The sequence below is a fragment of the Lissotriton vulgaris genome, chromosome 2_2 (genome assembly GCF_964263255.1).
Source record: "Lissotriton vulgaris chromosome 2_2, aLisVul1.2, whole genome shotgun sequence".
Lineage (NCBI taxonomy): Eukaryota > Metazoa > Chordata > Amphibia > Caudata > Salamandridae > Lissotriton > Lissotriton vulgaris.
This window is the reverse complement of record NC_141688.1, coordinates 17,079,253-17,098,081: the sequence shown is the minus strand read 5'-3', so window position 1 is coordinate 17,098,081 and position 18,829 is coordinate 17,079,253. Positions and strand designations below refer to the sequence as shown.

General features: G+C 49.2%; 1 protein-coding gene across 3 annotated transcripts in view; it reads left to right on the top strand.

The window, feature by feature from the left end:
* Nucleotides 1-18,829, top strand: part of RBPMS2 (RNA binding protein, mRNA processing factor 2) — a 193,118-nt gene that overhangs the window by 104,685 nt on the left and 69,604 nt on the right. The window lies entirely within an intron of this gene.

Below are 18,829 nucleotides of genomic sequence, written 5' to 3'. Positions count from 1 at the left end.
GAGGGTGGCGCTGAGGAACTGGGTTTGATAGTAAAAAAGAATTGTGGCTTCTTGAACGGGATCTGGGATGAGCTGCACTCGAGGCAAAAAGCATTTACAAATTCTAGCAAGGATGCGAAGTGATTAGGGCGGTAGTCATCTAAACCATTAGCTAGGTTTGCTATCCAGAGATGCTGCCTTCAAAGGTGAATCCATAGTGTTGCTCATAACGGAGTTAATGTATAGGCATTTATATAGCGCACTACTTACCCGGAGGGTCCCAAGGCGCTTCGACCGCTGCGAAACCCTTCCTGGCTTCCCTGAGAGATGGTCCCTTAATGGGTATCTCCAGGGTGAGACCAGGCATCCCCGGCGGTCTGGTGGGCCGTTAGTGAGGATGAGGCAAGCTAAAGCCCAGAGTTGCCGAGTGTGATCGCTGATCAGAGTGGGCACCGAGGCGAGATAATTATAGAGTCCGCTGACCCTGGTCCAGAAACCTGCCGCGCCGGGAATCGAACCCTGGTCCCGGGCCGTCCTCTGCTCTCGGGTCTGCCGCCTCTAACCAGTGAGCCACACTACCTCAGTTAAGACACATGTACCATAAGCATCCTACCTCATAGGCTGGGCTCCTTGTGATAACACACGCATTAATGTTCAACATGGTGAATGTCATATGTTTAATGTGAAAATACCAATAAACATTTAAATAGACGTCAAAGTTGGTAGGCCACAGGCGATGTTGAAGTTTAGTGCAAAGTCTGCTTAAGAGCGAGCTGCTCTTTTGTCACAGGAGAGTGGCTCAACAATGCCCTCACCCAAAACCCACCGACCCCACCAACCCAGATGCTGCAACCTCAAACAGTGGATCGACTACTGCACCAACACCCTCGCCCCTCTCAAGAAACCCTCCAACACACACCAGCAAGAGCCACCTGGTTTACCAACGAGCTCCAGACCTCCAAACGCACATGCTGGAAACTGAAGAAATGGCTCCACGAACGCACACCGGACAACCACGCATCCCACAAGGACGCCACCCGCAGAGCCTATCAGATTAGCCAAGAGATCCTCCTTCAAAGACCGCCTGGACAACAACAACACACAACAGCAAAGAGCTCCTTCAGCATTGTAAAGGAACTCTCCAACCCAACGCCATCCCGCCCTCACAAGAACTGTGCGACTCGCTAGCCACCTTCTTCCACCTCAAGTTCTGTGACATCCACAACCGCCAGACTCCACCTCCCCATGAACACCACCAGCACCAACCACCTGACCTCCTGGTCTAACGTCAACTACTACGACACACGCAAGGTCATGAACTCCATCCACTCAGGATCTGTCGGACCCGTACCACGTATTCAACAAAGCCGATGCGGCCATCGCACTCCAACTACAGAAGGTCATCCACATCTCCTTCAAAACAGTGACATTCCCAGAAAGCTGGAAGCACGCCAAAATAAAGGCCCTCAAGAAGCCCAAGGGGGACCCTAAGGACCTCAAGAATTTCCGGCCCATCTCCCTGCTCCTGGCGCAGGTCATCGAGAAAATAAACATACAATTGGCCTGCCACCTCGAAGACCCCAACTTGGACCTGTCCCAGTCCGGATTCAGACAAAACAGAACCAAGACAGCCCTCATCGCCGCCACAGACGTTGCACCGTTTTCTAGTTGGCGCCTGATATCAGCCCTCATTCTCCTGGCCTTCAACATGGTCTGCCATCGCACCATAAAGACACGCCTCCAAGAAGCCAGAATCCAAGAGGAGTCCCTCGACTGGACCACGTCCTTCCTCTCTGGCAGAACCCGGAGCATCCGCCTCCCACCCTTCTGATCCGAAGCCACCAACATCTGTGGCGTCCATCAGGGCTCATCCCGACGCTGTTTAACGTCTTCACTCCCTCGCATAAGTGGCCCGCCATCACGACCTCAACATCTCCTACGCCAACGACACCCAGTTCATCCTCTCACTCCCCAAGGACCCACACACTGCCGAAACCAACCTCCACGAGGGCATGAAGGCAGTCTCCGACTGGATGAGGAGCAGCCGTCTGAAGCTGAACTCAGACAAGACAGAGGTCCCCATCCTTGGACCCACCCTTTCAGCCTGGGACGACTCCTGGTGGCAGACCACACTGGGAACAGCACAGACACCCACCGACCAGGCATGCAACCTAGGATTCATCCTAGACTCCTCCCATGTCTAAACAGGTCAGTGCCGTCTCCTCCTACAACACCCTCCGCATGCTCAATCAATCAATGACATTTATAAAGCGCACTACATACCCGTAGGGTCTCAAGGCGCTGGGGGTGGGGGGGGGGGTGCCGCTACTGCTCGAACAGCCAGGTCTTCAGCTATGCAGGATCTACAAGTGGATCCCGACCGAAACAAGAAAAGTGACAGGCCCTCGTCAGCAGCAGACTGGACTACAGCACTCTATGCAGGAATCCCAGGCAAACACCTATAACTACTAAAACGCAACCAAAACGCATTCGCCAGACTGATCCTAAACGTCCGCAGCCACATCACCCCCTACCTGAGACCTACACTGGCTCCCCATCAACAAGAGTATCGCCTTCAAGCTCCTCACCCACGCACACAAAGCACTCCAACATCGGACCAGCCTACCTGAACAGCAGACTCTGCTTCTACACTCCCACCCGCCAGCTCCGCTCCAGCTTCTCCCTCGTCTCTGTCCCCCGCATCCAACGAACGACCTCTGGCGGCAGATCCTTCTCCTACCTTGCCGCCAAGACCTGGAACACCCACCCTACCTACGGCAGACCCAAGACCTACTCTCCTTCAGAAGACCCCTTAAGACCTGGCTCTTTGAGCAGTAGCTGAACCCCTCCCCTCAGCGCCTGGAGACCCTCAGGGGTAAGTTGCGCGCTTTACAAGTACGGATTGATAGTACTGTTATGCGTTTCTAGTTTTGATTAAGAGTCTGGGAATACCTTTTTCTTTCTACCAGTTTTCCATTCCTGGGCTTTTCCAATGTTTGTCTTTACCCATGACCTTTTTGCTTTTTCCTAAAATTATATATAATATATACATTTTATTGTGGCTTTGATACAGCCATCTCCATCCATTGGTTTATTTTGTTTTTCACCCACTATCGCATACAGCTGGAGGACAGTCTCTTGATCAGTTGACTTCTGTGTGAGATGGCATTCTGCTGAGCAAATCCCCACACCGAACAGGTCCCTTCAGTATCTGGGACTACTACAGCATGGCATGCACTTTGAGCGAACAAAATATTTTTTGCTTTAATCACATTTTTTTTCATACTGGCAAGGGCTGTCCGTTCCCAGCCAAGTTTACGGAAACCATTCTAAAATGGTTCAAATTAAGCGTGACCAAGCCTAAGGGGTTAAAGTACAATTGATGGACCGAATGCAGAACAATGTCATACATTCACCCCAGTACAGAGATCTGGGCTTACATCCATCGTTTTTTGCTCCCCATGCCATTCCAGTTTGAACCCAGCCATATGCAAATCAGTCTTGACCCTGGACCAATGGGAACAGTCCAGCCCGACTTGCCAGGCCAGATTCTCCCTGGACTGGAAACAAGCATCCTAGGACAGGTTTTGGGTTTCACCCCTAATCAGCCAGAATAGCTTGACACCAGTGGCATGCAGGGCCTGGGATCCACTTCTGGGCATACAGTCGCACTCTGAATGACAAATGCAACAAGTACAATTGGACAGAATGCACAACGTCGTACATTCACCCAGTACAGAGAGCTGGGCTTCAATCCATCCTTTCTTTGCTCCCCATGCCATGGACTGAAGCCATGCTGGCTTAGGGTTGAATGTCAGTCTGCTGCAACTAGTGCTCCTGTAAAGTGCTCTTATACCTTTGTCCAGCGTGTTAAATAAAACAAAAAAAATCTTGCTGCACAGGCAGTAGGATGGCCAAGCCATAAGTGTTGCATGTTCCAAATCAAAATGACCTACCTTCAAGTTGATGGGTCACTTGGATTTGCCACAGATCTGCTTGGTTAATGGTCCGTGTCACCTGGACGTGGGGTGGCTGTGAGAGAGGGGGTACATGAAGTTAGTGCAATTGACCAAGGTGCATCGGGATGGTGTAAGGTTCTACACTCCCTGCCAACAGCTTAGTTTCTTCCTATGTAATTTGCTTTAGCAGGGTCCTTCCCACTTCCCTGTGTTTAGCAGGTTTGCTCAAGCCCCACTATATTCCAGACAGATCTACTATTGGTAAGGTAGCACCCACCACACAAATTCTACCAAAGACCTGCACTAAAGAAATTTCATGGCTTTACTTGATTCAGACTTGAGCAGCCAGCTTTGTCTTTAATGGAAGTTGGGTGCCCTCAAATTGAAGAAGTGGAGGATTATTATAGATCAGGGTGCTCCCTTGATTTCAGGTGATGTCTGGCATGGTGAAATCCAACTTTTCACTTCAAATTGCATGTGATCCACTACATAGTTAAATCTAATGGCTTTGACACTTCCTTATTGCATATCTGGAGCCGCTTTTGATTGTGCTTTTTTTGCACGGTTTTCATTTACACATTTCCTCTAGCTCTTTAGGTCTCACCTACGCAGCGCGCATGCGTTACATTCACAATGCTGCTCATAAATGTTTTAAAAAGCTTTAAAGAACAATTCCACCGTAGTAATTTTTTATTTTTTAGACTGGCACTGTCTGCCCCACTCAGACACTGTCACGAGGGTCACATAACTTGACTCTGCATTGCTTGCTTCTCCCCGGGTGGGCCCAAAGGAGCTGACAACCCTCAAGCCTGTGAGGTCATCAGCTCAGTAAAGACCTTGCTTAAGGGCCTAGTCTCCACCCCCTGATAGCGTGGAGGCAAAGTTAGCCTTGGTTGTTTGAAATACAAGCCTGGTATCGCTAAGCCTCCACGTAGAAGTGGAAGCCTTGGCACCCCACCTTGTTACAGGGCGTGGCTGGGACCCCACCCTCTCCCTCAGACGACTAAGGCGAGGGTGTGGCAGGTGGGAAGCAGGAATCTAGTCTGTACAGGCTTGACCTCAGACTGCTTCCCGCAGGAGTCTCTGAAGTGGCAATCAGACATTTAAGGCGGTGCCATTTTAAGATTTTGACTGCGTGCCGCATGGATGTTTGTCATCGGAGCTGGTGGCAGACAGAGTAGTCTTCTGCAGTGCCTACTGGTAGCAGCTAGCACTGACTGGTTGCTGTTGTGTCGGGACTTGGGAGAGCAGGAGTGGAGGACTCTGAACTCTGTAGCAGTTCACCAGAACCAGGTTGTGTCAATCTTGGGGTTCAGGCAGAGGCAGATACAGTGGGTTTATGAAGAATTATTTATATTTCATGGAGAGCGCAGGGAAGAATCCGCACTCGTAGTGCGGCTCAACTCTATGCCGTAAGATGGCCTCTAGCACTCCCAGCATTCCTGGCCACACACGTGACCAGAACACTAGAGCGCAATACTACATATCTCCCCCCTTTACAACATTACAATACAACAACTATGTGGGATGCTGCAGATGGGTTTGTGTGAACTGGGTAAGGGGCAGATGAAGGTGTGTGGTGAAGTGGCTGGGTGTCTATACTTTCATGTCATACTCCTTGTACTTCCTAGGTAATACCACCACCCTGCCTGTACGTCTGTCTTGAGGGAGTGTGTTCTGGTTTCCCCTTTGTTAGTGGGTTGGTCATAACTTGGTATCTCAGGTGTTTGGCACCTATCGTCTAACCCATCCGTGCTTGGGTTCTCTTGCAGTATGTGTCGGTCTGTGTCTTCCAGATTCCTCTGTCTGGCGTTGTCCATCTCTTCTTCCCTGGTGCTTAAAGTCCTTCTACTTCGCACTTCTGTATCTATCTGTGCCTCCTCATCCAGATTCCAACTATCCTCCTTTTCTGGTTGTTTCCCCTCCGTCTGGTCACACTACATCACTCTGTTGCACCTGGACATTCTGTCTTGGGACCATACTTCTCCATCATTGGGCTGATCTGGCACAAACTTCTCGTACTTGCAGGGGAGTGCTGAACTTGCTGCCCTTTTTTCCATAGCTGGGGTACCTTCACTCTGATCCATTCCCCTCTCTCCAGCGAAGTTTCTTTGACTTTGCGCTGCTTGTTAAAGCTGTCTGTATAGATATTTTGTGCTTTTTCCAGGTTACTACGTACAACTGCTGGGGACCACTTGCTTTGTAGTGAGTTGTATCCACGCCACGTTGTCTCATGAATGGTTCACAGCCCCTCAGTAGCTTGAATGGACTGTAGCCAGTCTTAGTGGGAGTAATTCGGTAGGCCCACACTGTACACTTTAGTTCAGACTCCCAATTCTTCACCACGTTGATGGCTGCTTGTATTGATCCCATTTATCACTCGGTTGAATCTTTCTGCATGGCCGTCCCCGGCCGGGTGATACACTGGGTATGTTTAGTCTAGATTCCGTTGCGTTCCATGAAAGCCTTCCATTTATCGGACGTGAATTGGGGCTTATCGCTTGTGATGACCCTTGGTATGCCTTCTCTCATGTGGTTGTAAGGCAAGGATGGTGTCTGCAGTTCCACATATGTCGACTTCTGGCCACTTAAGAGTACCAGTCTTTAAGCACAATGGCATACTTAGGAATACTCTGTACATCTAAGATGTGGCCTAGGATGTCCACGGACAGCTCGTCCCATGGGTTGATAGGAATGGTAAACTTGTCTAATGGAGGTCGAAGCAGGGTTTGCGACTTGTCTGCATTGCTGCACTGCTCACACGCTCTGGCGTGCTTCTCATCTTGGTGGTTCATTGCTGGCCACCAATACACTTGTTTGATTCGTTGCTTCGTTTTGACTATCCCTACGTGACCTTCATGCATGATTGTGAGTATGTGGTGTACCGGTTGTCCTGGAGGGATTACTTTTTCTCCCCTTAGTAGGAATATGGCGTTGTCCCCCACCAATAGTTCATCTCAGACTTCCCAGAATTTCCGGTGTTCCGTGTCAAAGTGCTTCTTCTCCGGCCACCTGGTCACAAAGAATCGTTTGACTGTGAGGCTTTAGTCATTTTCGTATGCAGTTGTCCAGTTTTGCGTGCTTATGGCTGCCTCCTGGTCTTCCGTGAATGCTATGCTGTAGTCATCCTCTTCCGTACTTCCTGGTGCGTCCTCCATGGCTGCTGGCCTACTGAGGTAATCCGCAACTTTGTTTTTTGACACTTTGCTAAAGGTCAGGCTTGTCTAACAAGTCCGGCCGATGTCAAATTTATAAAATAAAATTGGACTGAAAAGCAGCTTTTTATCCAGTTTCCGCTTAAGATTTGAACAGTAAATGGCGATTAACCGTCGCAAGAAATGCCCCCAGCCCCATCACTCACAAACCTCACCAGCTACCACGGCTTAAATAATTTCTAGTTTGTATAAAGGTTGTGTGGGCACCGAGAATAATCTAAGAATCAACAGGAGAGGAAGGCTAAGAGTAGGCACTCCTATACCCCACAACTTACTTAATAAACCACTAAGGAGTGACTCTGAAAAAACAAAGTGACAAAACTTAACTAGTTCTGTAAAAGTAACAACCCCCATAAACCAAAGTGAGTCCAACAAGGTGGACCGGCCACTGGAAATGGCTTATGTCCAGTAGATGCCTATAGAAAGAGGAAGAGGAAAATCCTCTTGCTTTATAAAAGGACCCTCACTCACCACTAGTTGGTGACATGCTTAATCATTGGGTCCCCGCTGGGGTGGCCGAATGCCTCCCCAGTGTGCTACAACGCCTGTTACAGCGGAGCTGGATGTGATGAGTGCAACAGTGCTCTAACTAAATTGTGAGGATAACTGTGTGCAAATTGAAAAATACAAGGTTGATACCCAAAACTTTTAATTAAGGTCAACCCGTATTGTCTAAAAACAATGAGAGCGGACCAACTAGGTCCTAAATTAGGAAACCTGTGTCCTTTAGTCAGTGGTCAACATGTTTCTGCTGCTCTATGTGCGTCTTCGCTCAGCATTCGTCAGGACCTAGTATAAAATAGAAAGGCTGGCCACCGGTGGTGTGCGCTCGCTAAGGCGCACCCTTCTGTGAGGCACGATCTGTGGAAAATTAGAAAAGCTGTATTAACTCACGGTTTCTGCCTGTGGCGGCTCACTGAATATCACAAGAGCGAAAAATCCTGTGGAAAATACTCGTTGTCAATTGTCTGGTATTAATGACCAGAACCTCCAATATTGCTGGAACCAAATAATACGGTTCTTGTTTCTCTTTTTGAATATATCATTAAGAGATTACCTACCTCTCCATTCAGGTTATATTGGAGGTTCTGGTCATTAATACCAGACAATTGACAACGAGTATAATGCAGTACAATGATAAACATCAATTTTATGTCTTCGTATGTCATATGTGTTTTGTCCCATTTTCCACAGGATTTTTCGCTCCTGTGATATTCAGTGAGCCGCCACGGGCAGAAACCGTGAGTTACTACAGCTTTTCTAATTTTTCACATATAGTGCCTAACAGGAGGGTGCGCCTTAGCGAGCGCACCCCACCGGTGGCCAGCCTTTCTATTTTATACTGGGTCCTGACGAATGCTGAGTGAATACGCACATAGAGCAGCAGAAACTTGTTGACGACTGACTAAAGGACACAGGTTTCCTAATTTAGAATCTAGTTGGTCCGCTCACTGTTTTTAGACAATACTGGTTGACCTCTATTAAAAGTTTTTTGGTTTTTGGGTATCAACCTTGTATTTTTTAATTGGCACTGTTATCCTCACAATTTAGTTGGAGCACTGTTGCACTCATCACATCCAGCTCCGCTGTAACACAGGCGTTGTAGCATGCTGGGGAGGCATTCGGCCACCCCAGCGGGAACCCAATGATGAAGCATGTCACCAACTAGTGGTGAGTGAGGGTCCTTTTTATAAAGAGTATTTTCCTCTTCCTCTTTCTATAGGCATCTACTGGACATAAGCCATTCAAGCGCCTTGAGACCCTCTGGGTGAGTAGTGCGCTATACAAATTACTGAACTTTAACTTGGCCGGTCCACCTTGTTGGACTCACTTTGCTTTATGGGGGTTATTACTTTTACAAAACTAGAGTTAAGTTTTGTCACTTTATTGTTTTTTCAGAGTCACACCCAGAACAATATCCAGACTGGTTTTACTGTGTTGGTCATGTACATAAGCTCAAACATTTTGTTGGATTATACCCAGGCTTCTCCAATGAGTAGCTCGTGAGCTACTGGTGGCTCTCCAGGTTCCTATTAGTAGATTTCCTGTGCGCAGTATAGTCGCATAAAATAGGTTTGTGCTTGGTTGAAATAATATGTAGACCAAAATTGAAAAGCATGTATTTGAGATGAGAATGCATTTTCAGAACTCATCAGCTGATATGTGGAGAAAAATGGTTGACTTTCCAAAATATATTTAAGGCTGATTAACAAGTTACTTGCTTTCGGTAACGCTTTTTCTGGTGGATACAGGATCTGCCTGTGGATTCCTCACCTTGTGAATATCCCCCCCCATGCGTCCGCAACATTTGGAAAATTCTTAGCAGCTCGCCGGCGTGTATGATGTCACAGGAACGCACTACATCGCGCGCGGCTCTGCTGACGTCACAGACTCCATAATAGGCCTACGCCGGCGTGATATCAGTTCCGCCCTTTTTTTCGTGCCTTCGAGGCACACGGAAGGACCAACAACAATAGAAATATACACAGCACAAACTAGTCAAGGTAACAGTGTGAATATAACATAGTAAACATGTCCAAGAACACATTCCTTTTGAGCATAACATGTATACGTTAAACATTACCAAAAATTCAGGTATAGAAGAGTTGACAACGGGGAGGCGGGTGGGCATGCGAGGAATCCAGGCAGATACAGTATCCACAAGAAAAAGCGTTACCGAAGGTAAGTAACTTGTTCTTCTGATGGATATATCTGCCAGTGGATTCCTATCCTTGTGAATAGATCAGTCCCCACTCCCGGAGGAGGGTGTCCACTCCTATACCAGAAAATCCTGGAGGACATAACGCACAAAGTGTCCGTCCCTCCTCACCTAGGTATCTAAGCAATAATGCTTGGCGAAAGTGTGGAGGGAGGCCCAAGTTGCCGCTCTACAAATGTCCTCAACAGGAACACCACTAGACAAAGCAGATGTTGAAGACTTTGATCTATTAGAATGGGCTCTTATACCTTCTGGAAGTCCTTACCAGCCAGGGCGTAGCAGATCTTAATGCATAGTATTATCCATCTCGAAAGTGTGTGCTTGTGCACAGCTCTTCCTTTTCTGCAGCCAGCAAATCCAACAAACAGTGTGTCATCCACTCGATAGGACAAGGACTATCAAGATAAAAGCTCACCGCCCTCTTAGGGTCCAAACGGTGAAGCCGCTCCTCCTCCTTGGAAGGATGAGGGGGAGGATAGAAGGTAGGAAGGGTAATACTGTCCTAGATTGGAGTTACCACCTTAGGCAGAAAAGCAGCCCTGGTTCTAAGAACCGTTCGTTCAGCATGAATGGTCAAGAATTGGGGTTTTGAACTAAGAGCTTGAAGCTCACTTATCCACCTTGCCGAGGTAATTGCAACTAGGAAAACAGTCTTAAAAGACAACCACCTCAAGGGACAATTATATAAAGGTTCGAAAGGGGAACCCATTAGATAAGTAAGCACCAGATTCAAGTCCCATTGAGGCACAATAAAAGGAGTAGGAGGAAATTTATTTGTAAGGCCCTACAGAAATCTCAAAACAATAGATTTAAATAAGGACGGCTGATCCGGCAGGGAGAGAAATGCCGACCACGCCAAAAGAACCTTAACGGTAGCAACAGCAAACCCTTGCAGTGCTAAAGAAAGAGCAAATAGAAGTATATCTGACAAACTAGCCCTCAAAGGGTCAATGGACTTCTCCCCACACCAAGTCACAAATTTAGACCATCCGTATGAATAGATTGACTTGGTAGAATCACGCAGGGCCGATAGAATGACATCCACCACATGTTGGAGAGAAAAGGAAATCTGGTTGCCCCATTCAATCTCCAGGCATGAAGGTGTAAGGTCTGGAGGTGGGGGTGTAGAACCTGCCCGTCCATCTGAGAGATCTGCCCTGAGAGGGAGACTGAGCGGCGGGCACGAGGAGAGGTGGAGAAGATCTGTGTACCACACCCTTCTTGGGCAATCAATATAACTTGGGCCCGGTCTTGGCGAATCTTCCTCTGGTTCTGAGGAATCAAGGGCATGGGAGAAAACTCGTAAAGGAGCTGTGAGTCCCAACTTAACTGAAACGCATCTCCCAAGGCTCCCTGCATCAAACTGGAGACTGCAGAATGACGGGCAGTGAGCATTCTCATGAGTAGCGAACAGGTCCACCTGAGAAGTTCCCCTCCCCCTACCCCCCCCCCCAACCCCACCCCCCCCCTCACACACACACACGTCCGGAAGACGTGACTAACCACCTCTGGATGAAGCCTCCACTTGTGGTCGGCTGAGAACTGCCGACAGACTGTCTGCACACACGTTCAGAACTCCGGCCATCTGACCAATCTGATGGTCCTGAACCCAGGAGGACCAGAGATGCAGACCCCTCTGCAGAGACTGCGACCCCACTCCTCCCTGTTTGTTGACCTACCACATTGCGGTGGTGTTGTCCGTCAGGACTTGAACCGACCACCTGCGAGGTGAAGAGAAAGGCCTTGAGTGCTAGACGTATTGCCCACAACTCTAGAAGGTTGATGTGAAGCAACCTTTCCTCTGGAGACCAAAGACCCTTGATCTCCAGATCCCCAGATGAGCACCCCATCCTAGAGTGGATGCATCCGTTATCACTGTGGCAACCGATGAAGGTAGATGGAAAGGCTTTCCTTGAGACAGATTGTCTGCCACACCCCACCAAGATACATCCACCGCAGCTTCTCTGGAGATCCTCAGACTCCCTGAGATCCCCGTTGTGTTGATACCACTGCCTGCAGAGACACCACTGGAGTGCCCTCATGTGCTTGCGTGCATGGTTGACCAACATAACGCAGGAAGCCATCAGACCGAGCAGGCAAAGGACCTTCAAGACTGGAACAACCGCTCCATTGACAGACAAAGGAATCATTTCCTGTATGTCGTGAATCCGTTGAGGAGGGAATGCCCGACATAGTTATATCCAGTACTGCACCAATGAAAGGTTGCGCTTGGAGGGCACCAGGGGAGATTAGGGTACATTTATCAAAGCCCAATCTGTACAACTGAGTTGTGACTTGCAGATTATGGAGCACCTTCTCTGGCAACTCCGCTTTGATCAGCCAGTTGTCCAGATAAGGGAATACTGGAATCCCTAACCGTCTGAGATGTGCTGCCACCACTTCAATCACCTTGGTGAAGACTCTAGGCGCAGTAGTAAGACCAAACGGAAGGACCACAAACTGGTAATGCTGTGATCCCACCGTAAAACTGAGATACTTCCTGTGGGACTTCAGGATTGGCATGTGAAAATATGCATCCTGCAAATCGATCAACACCATCCAGTCTTCCAGCAGCGCTTGAAGAACCTGCGCAAGGGTGAGCATATTTAACTTCTCCTGCTTCAGGTAAAGGTTCAAGATCCTGAGATCCAGGATTGGACTAAGTCTGCCAACCTTCTTGGGGATCAGGAAATACCGGGAGCAGCATCCCTGACCCCTTTCCTGCTCCGGAACCACCTCTACCGCACCTTTTTGTAAGTGACAGGACCTCCTCCTGCAGGAGAAGTAGGTGGTCCTCCGAGCAAAAACCTTCGCAAGGAGGGTAATCTGGAGGAAATTCCAGAAAAGGAAGAGCATACCCATTCTCTGAGATTGAGAACCCAAAGATCTGATGTAACAGATTCCCATTCCTGTAGAAAATGGGTAAGCCGACCCCCTACAGGAGCCACATGATCCAGAATGGCGGATCTAGGGCTGCTTTGCTGATGATGGAGGGGGTTGGGAAGTGGAGGAGGAGGCTTGATGTCCTCTAGGACGAGCTCTGTCTGCCCCTGTAGGATTTCTATAGTGGATTTTGTTGTTGCTGTTGTACTTGACGGTAGGGTCGAAAGGATGCACGCCCAAAACCTCTAAACCTTAGTCGCAGAGCCTCTGCAGCCCCAAAGATCTGGCAGTTGCCCTACTGTCCTTAACTCTTGAGCTGCATCAGCTTTTTTTCCAAATAATCCAGTACCATCAAATGGCAAATCCAACAAGGCTGCCTGAACGTCCGCATAAATGTCAGATGACTTCAGCCAAGCAGCCCTTCTAGAGGCAACAGAAGTTATCCAGTATTTGGTTGTCTTTCATAGATTCACATGCCTGAATCATTCCCGGTTGTCGAGACGGGAGCTTCCGGTACATAAAGTAATGTCCTATACACCTACATATAAAAGAATAGGCCTAAGGAGCTCACCTTAGTGTCCTAGCTAAGTCCTTATGTAAAAGGACCAAAACAGAGTAGGCCCAAGGGTCCCACCTTGGTAGCCTATCTTTTGTAAAAAGGACCAAAGTAAAGAGAACCAACCAATCAGCTACCACCTCCTTCTAGAACCTTCCTGTGAGGAGCCTGTCTCTCAGATTTTCTACCGCACGTTGTGCTAGGGAGTCTCCACCTCAGTTTTCCTCAGGAAACTTACTTTTTCATCAACACTCGATATTTTCTCAACTTCTTTGCTATGGCTGATGGTCAGAAGAAAGGACTCTTTCGAGCCTGTGCTTCATGTGGTAAAAAAAGGCTTCACGTGGAGGATAAACATGAGACCTGTTTATACTGCCTCTACCCCCACCACCAGGCCAAGGACTGCAAAATATGTCGAACATTCTCCCATAAAACTCAGAAGGACCGGGAAGGACGTCTTCTGATATGGCTGAACAGACTTGAGAACAAACCAGAGAGCGACCTGGTTTCGGAAGGTGAGGGCATGTCTGGCGCCTCGCAGTTCTCCTTGAAGAGGCCTAGGGTTTCCTCCCCTGGCCCCTCAGACACCCCTCCTAAGAAGGCCTCTAGAAAATCTACAGAGGGCAGGCCACCTGTGTCTGACAAGGACCTTCCTGTCCCCAGGAAGCAGCCGCTGATTCCGGCGACGACAACATCGTCTGATCTCCTCAGCGCTGAAAACCGTCTCTACGTCGACGACGACAGTGTCGACGACGGCATCGTCGGAGTCTTCCTCGTCGACGAATGACACCTTCATCGTCTATGAGTAGACCTGTGCAATCTACCGTTCAATCAACGACTAGGACTACGTCGTCGACGACGAGGCCGAAGACCTCGACGACTCCATCGACGAGAGACTCAACGTCGACGAAGCCTCCCTCGTCGACTAGGAGCACCCCGACGACGACTAAGCCGTCGGCGACGGAGAAGTTGTCGTCGACGAGGACAACGTCTACGAGTGCATCGTCGATGGACACACCGTCGACGAAGAGTAAATTACCGCCGACGACGGAGATTTCTACGGCGGCACCGCCGACACGGACGTCGACGACAGCTAGTACCTGGAAAGAGTCTGAACTGCTTTCACATGCTATGGATGCCCAGACGTCTCATGTCACGATCAAAATAACTAAAAAAAACAATCACACCGGACATGACGTCACCTAGTAAGGTGCAACAACTGACCCCATCCTGCTTCTTGCAAGATGAAGAGCTAGATGAGGAGTTATATACTCAGGCCACTAGTCCTTCACAACTGGTGCTTAAGTGCCAAAGTACTGATGAGGAACATGATGTAGAGGAACATATGGAACAAACTGTCCATACTCAGGTGCACACACAAGTAACACCAATGGTGTGCCTACCAGCATCCATTGTCTCGGACCTACAATTCCTCATAAAAGACTATAAAGAGCGGTTCCCAGAGAAAGCCACTACTGCTGCACCTCCATTTCCACAGGTACCTGCTCCCGTACCTCGACAGAAGCCTCCTCCGCTGATATTTTCTAAACCTCAAGATCCAGCACAAGACGTCATCTCGTCTGACGATGAGGAGAGAGACCATGAAGAAGGGGAGGTCCGTGACGACGACTCAGACCCCGACGCAGACCAGGACTATGTCGCTCAATCTCCGGCCTCTCCAGAGCCAGTCTTCGGAGTCCCCACCAGCGGACATTGGTGGCTTCCATAACCTCATTGAGAGGGCAGCCAAGAGGTTCCATATGTCTATGGAAACACAGGAGACTGAATGTTTCCTCTATGATTTTAAGGAACCTACGAAAAAGACAACCAGGTCAATCCCAATTATTGACTACCTATGGAAACAAGGCAAACAACTTATGCAGATGCCAGCTTCACTTCAGGTGGTAGTGCCCAGGCTTGATAAAAAATACAAAGCCACATCTTCGGCACCTGCATGTCTCACGGGTCACCCCAAAGCAGACTCCGTGGTTACTCAAGCGGCGTAGAAGAACTCGCGCAATCCTGCATCTCCCTTATCAACGCCACCCGACAAGGAAGGCAGGAAGCTAGATGCCATTGATAAACGCTTTTCCACCACATCTGCAACGACGGTGAAGATCGCGAATTCAATTGCACTCCTGGGCTGCTATAACCGTCAACTCTGGGCAGACATCGCGCCCTACCTCGCTAACCTACCAGAGGATTTGAAAGAGGAGGCACACTCGCTACTCCTAGAGGGCCAAACATCGGCTTCTGAACTGATTGATTGTGCTATTGACGTAGCCATGACTGGCTTCAGACAGCTGGCAGGCGCCGCTGTTCTGAGACGACAAGATTGGCTTAAGGCCACCTCCTTCCGTCAGGAAGTACAAACTAAAATCATTGATATGCCTTACGATGGCGAACATCTTTTTGGTGAAAAGATCGATGACGCCCTCACCACTATCAAAAAGGACACCGATACGGCCAGGGCTCTGGGGACTCTACAATTTAGAAACCAGTCCTTTCGTGGCAACAGAGGACGAAGAAATTCTACGTACAGAGGTTCCTACCAAAACGGGTCCTCCTACCCGTCAACCCAGAGCAAGACTCAGTTCCAACAGCGACCAAGCCAGACAGGACGTCAAACTTCCTACAACAAATCGACCTACAGGGGAAAAAACCAAAAGAGACCTGCTGGCAATCGCCAATGACTCTTCCCAATGGACAGCCCATCCACCATTGCATTTTTTAAGACTTGGAGGAAAACTCTCCTTCTTCCTGAAGAACTGGCGAAAAATAACGACGGACCGGTGGGGTCTTACAACTTATCCAATTCGGTCATTCACTGGAATTTCTTTCGATTTTTTCCCCCCCCAACACTACCAGCTGAACGGCCCCACAGACACCTGCGGCTGCTTCTTCAGGAAATAGCTTCCATGCTTCAAAAGGGAGCAATAGAGAAAGTTCCACACGCCCGAAAAGGATTCTACTCCCACTTCTTCCTAATTCACAAAAGGCAAGAAATGGAGACCAATCCTCGACCTGAGAGCGCTCAATGTATTCCTAAAGAAACAGTTGTTCTGTATGGTCGCACTACAAGAGATCCTGGGACTCCTGGAAGAAGGAGACTACATGACGTCCCTAGACCTACAGGACGCCTACTACATCCCTATCCTAAAGGGACACAGGCAATACCTCAGATTCGCAGTGGCAGGAACCCACTATCAATTCCCGGTTCTCCCGTTTGGTCTCAAATCTGCCCCACGGATATTTACAAAATGCCTCTCTCCTGTGGCAGCCTTCCTTTGTCAACAGGGCCACCAGGTTTTCCCATACCTGACGACTGGCTGGTAAAGGCACCGTCTGCGATGGCCGCAGCCACATCTTCCAGCGCCTGTCTAAATCTTTTCCGCCGCCTAGGTCTGACCCTCAACAGGGAGAAATCAACACTGGAACCAAGCAAGGTCATCACTTTCCTTGGAGCGACCCTGGACACTGAACGCATGAGAGCCTTCCCCTCGCAGGAGAGAAAGTCCAAACTCCTCTCCTTAGCCACGTTAGTGGCATCAAGAAAGACTCTGACTGTCCGTACCTTCAAGTCTCTCCTCGGCATGATGTCCTCATGCATTCTGCTCATTCCACACTGCCGTCTCAAAATGCGCCCCCTCCAGGAAGAACCAACGAGGCAATGGACACAAGCTGCGGGATCCTTCGAAGACCGCATACAAGTCACACGAACTATAGTCAATCATTTGCAATGGTGGTCGCCCAAACACCTGTCGCAGGGACTGCCGTTCCTGCTTCCGGCGGAACCACATGTTATTTGTATTTGTATTTGTAGGGGTATTTGTAAAGCGCGGCGTTCGCTCCGGAAGGAGCATCATGGCGCTAAGAATCCTTGATTACCGGTCTGGGAGCAGAGAGGGAATTAGATGGCTGCTTTAGCGAGATCATCGGGGAGGCTGAAGATCCAAGTCTTAAGGACCTTTCTGAATGGTTTTTCTTGCGTTAGTTGCCTGAGGTGTTTGGGCAGATTGTTCCATGCTTTGGTGCAATCTGCCCAAACACCTCAGGCAACTAACGCAAGAAAAACCATTCAGAAAGGTCCTTAAGACTTGGATCTTAACACAGATGCATCCCTAGAAGGCTGGGGGGAGGTCCTGCAAGAACTCCAGATCAATGGCAAATGGACACAGCAGGAATCCAAATTCCATATCAACCTTCTGGAGCTACGGGCAGTCTTTCTAGCTCTTCAAGCTTTCCTTCCACGCATCCGAAACTCCCCAGTGCTCGTCAGGACAGACAACACCACAACGATGCACTACCTGAACAAACAGGGAGGGATGAGTTCACTTTCACTCTCTCAAGAATCCGAGTCTGGAACTGGCTTCTAGAGCATGGCATAAAACTCAAAGCCGAATACGTCCCGGGCAAAGACAACGTCCTGGCGGACGCCCTGAGCAGGGAACGGTCACTATCCCACGAATGGGAGCTGGACATGGAGGCGCTGAACTACATCTTTGCGGAGTGGGGAACCCCGCAGATAGACCTCTTTGCCACCAGGGAGAACGCCAAATGCCCAAACTTCACAAGCAGGCTTCCCCAACCAGGAACCCTCGAATGCATTTTCCATCGCTTGGCGGAACGTGTTTGCTTGCGCCTTTCCGCCATTTCCACTGATACCCAGGGTCCTCAGGAAGATGAAGTCTGAGCCCTGCAACCTGATCCTCATCGCCCCATCCTGGCCGAGGCAGCATTGGTACACGGAACTTCATCGCCTATCTGTCCAACCACCTCTTCGCCTTTACAAACATCCGGCCCTACTCACAATGTCCCAGGGACAGGTTCTCCACCCGAACCTGAGCCCTCTGAAGTTATCAGCCTGGCTCCTGAATACCGCGAATCCAGCCACCTGAACATTCCGCAGGAGTGTAGAGATGTCCTCGCTAAAGCTAGAGCCGTCGGCACTAATAAGACCTATTCTCTAAAATGGAAGCGCTTCTGTATCTGGTGTGTGAAAGAAGGCCTACACCCTTTCCTTGTCACCCCACAGCAACTACTACCATATCTACTGCATCTAGCGCAGTCAGGCCTTGCACATGCGCCCATGAAGGTACATCTAGCAGCGATATCCAGGTTCACAAGAACTTCCAAGGGCCCTTCCCTGTGGGCGGACAGGCTTGTCAAACAATTCCTAAAAGGCTTATTCAGATCCTTTCCACGACCAAGACCAATCCCTCCGTCGTGGCACCTCAACGTGGTCCTTCACCAACTGATGAAGCACCCCTTCGAACCTATCCACAAAGCTGATATCAAATTCCTTTCATGGAAGACAGCCCTCCTCCTTGCCCTAACCTCTGCCAGAAGGGTCAGTGAACTGCAGGCTCTCTCCATCCAAGATCCTTTTTTACAATTCAGAGAAGACAGAATCATCCTGCGAACTAACCCACGATTCATACCTAAAGTCCCCTCGGACTTCCACCTTAATGAACCAGTGGTGCTAAAATCGTTCTTTCCAAACCCAACTACTGCGGCT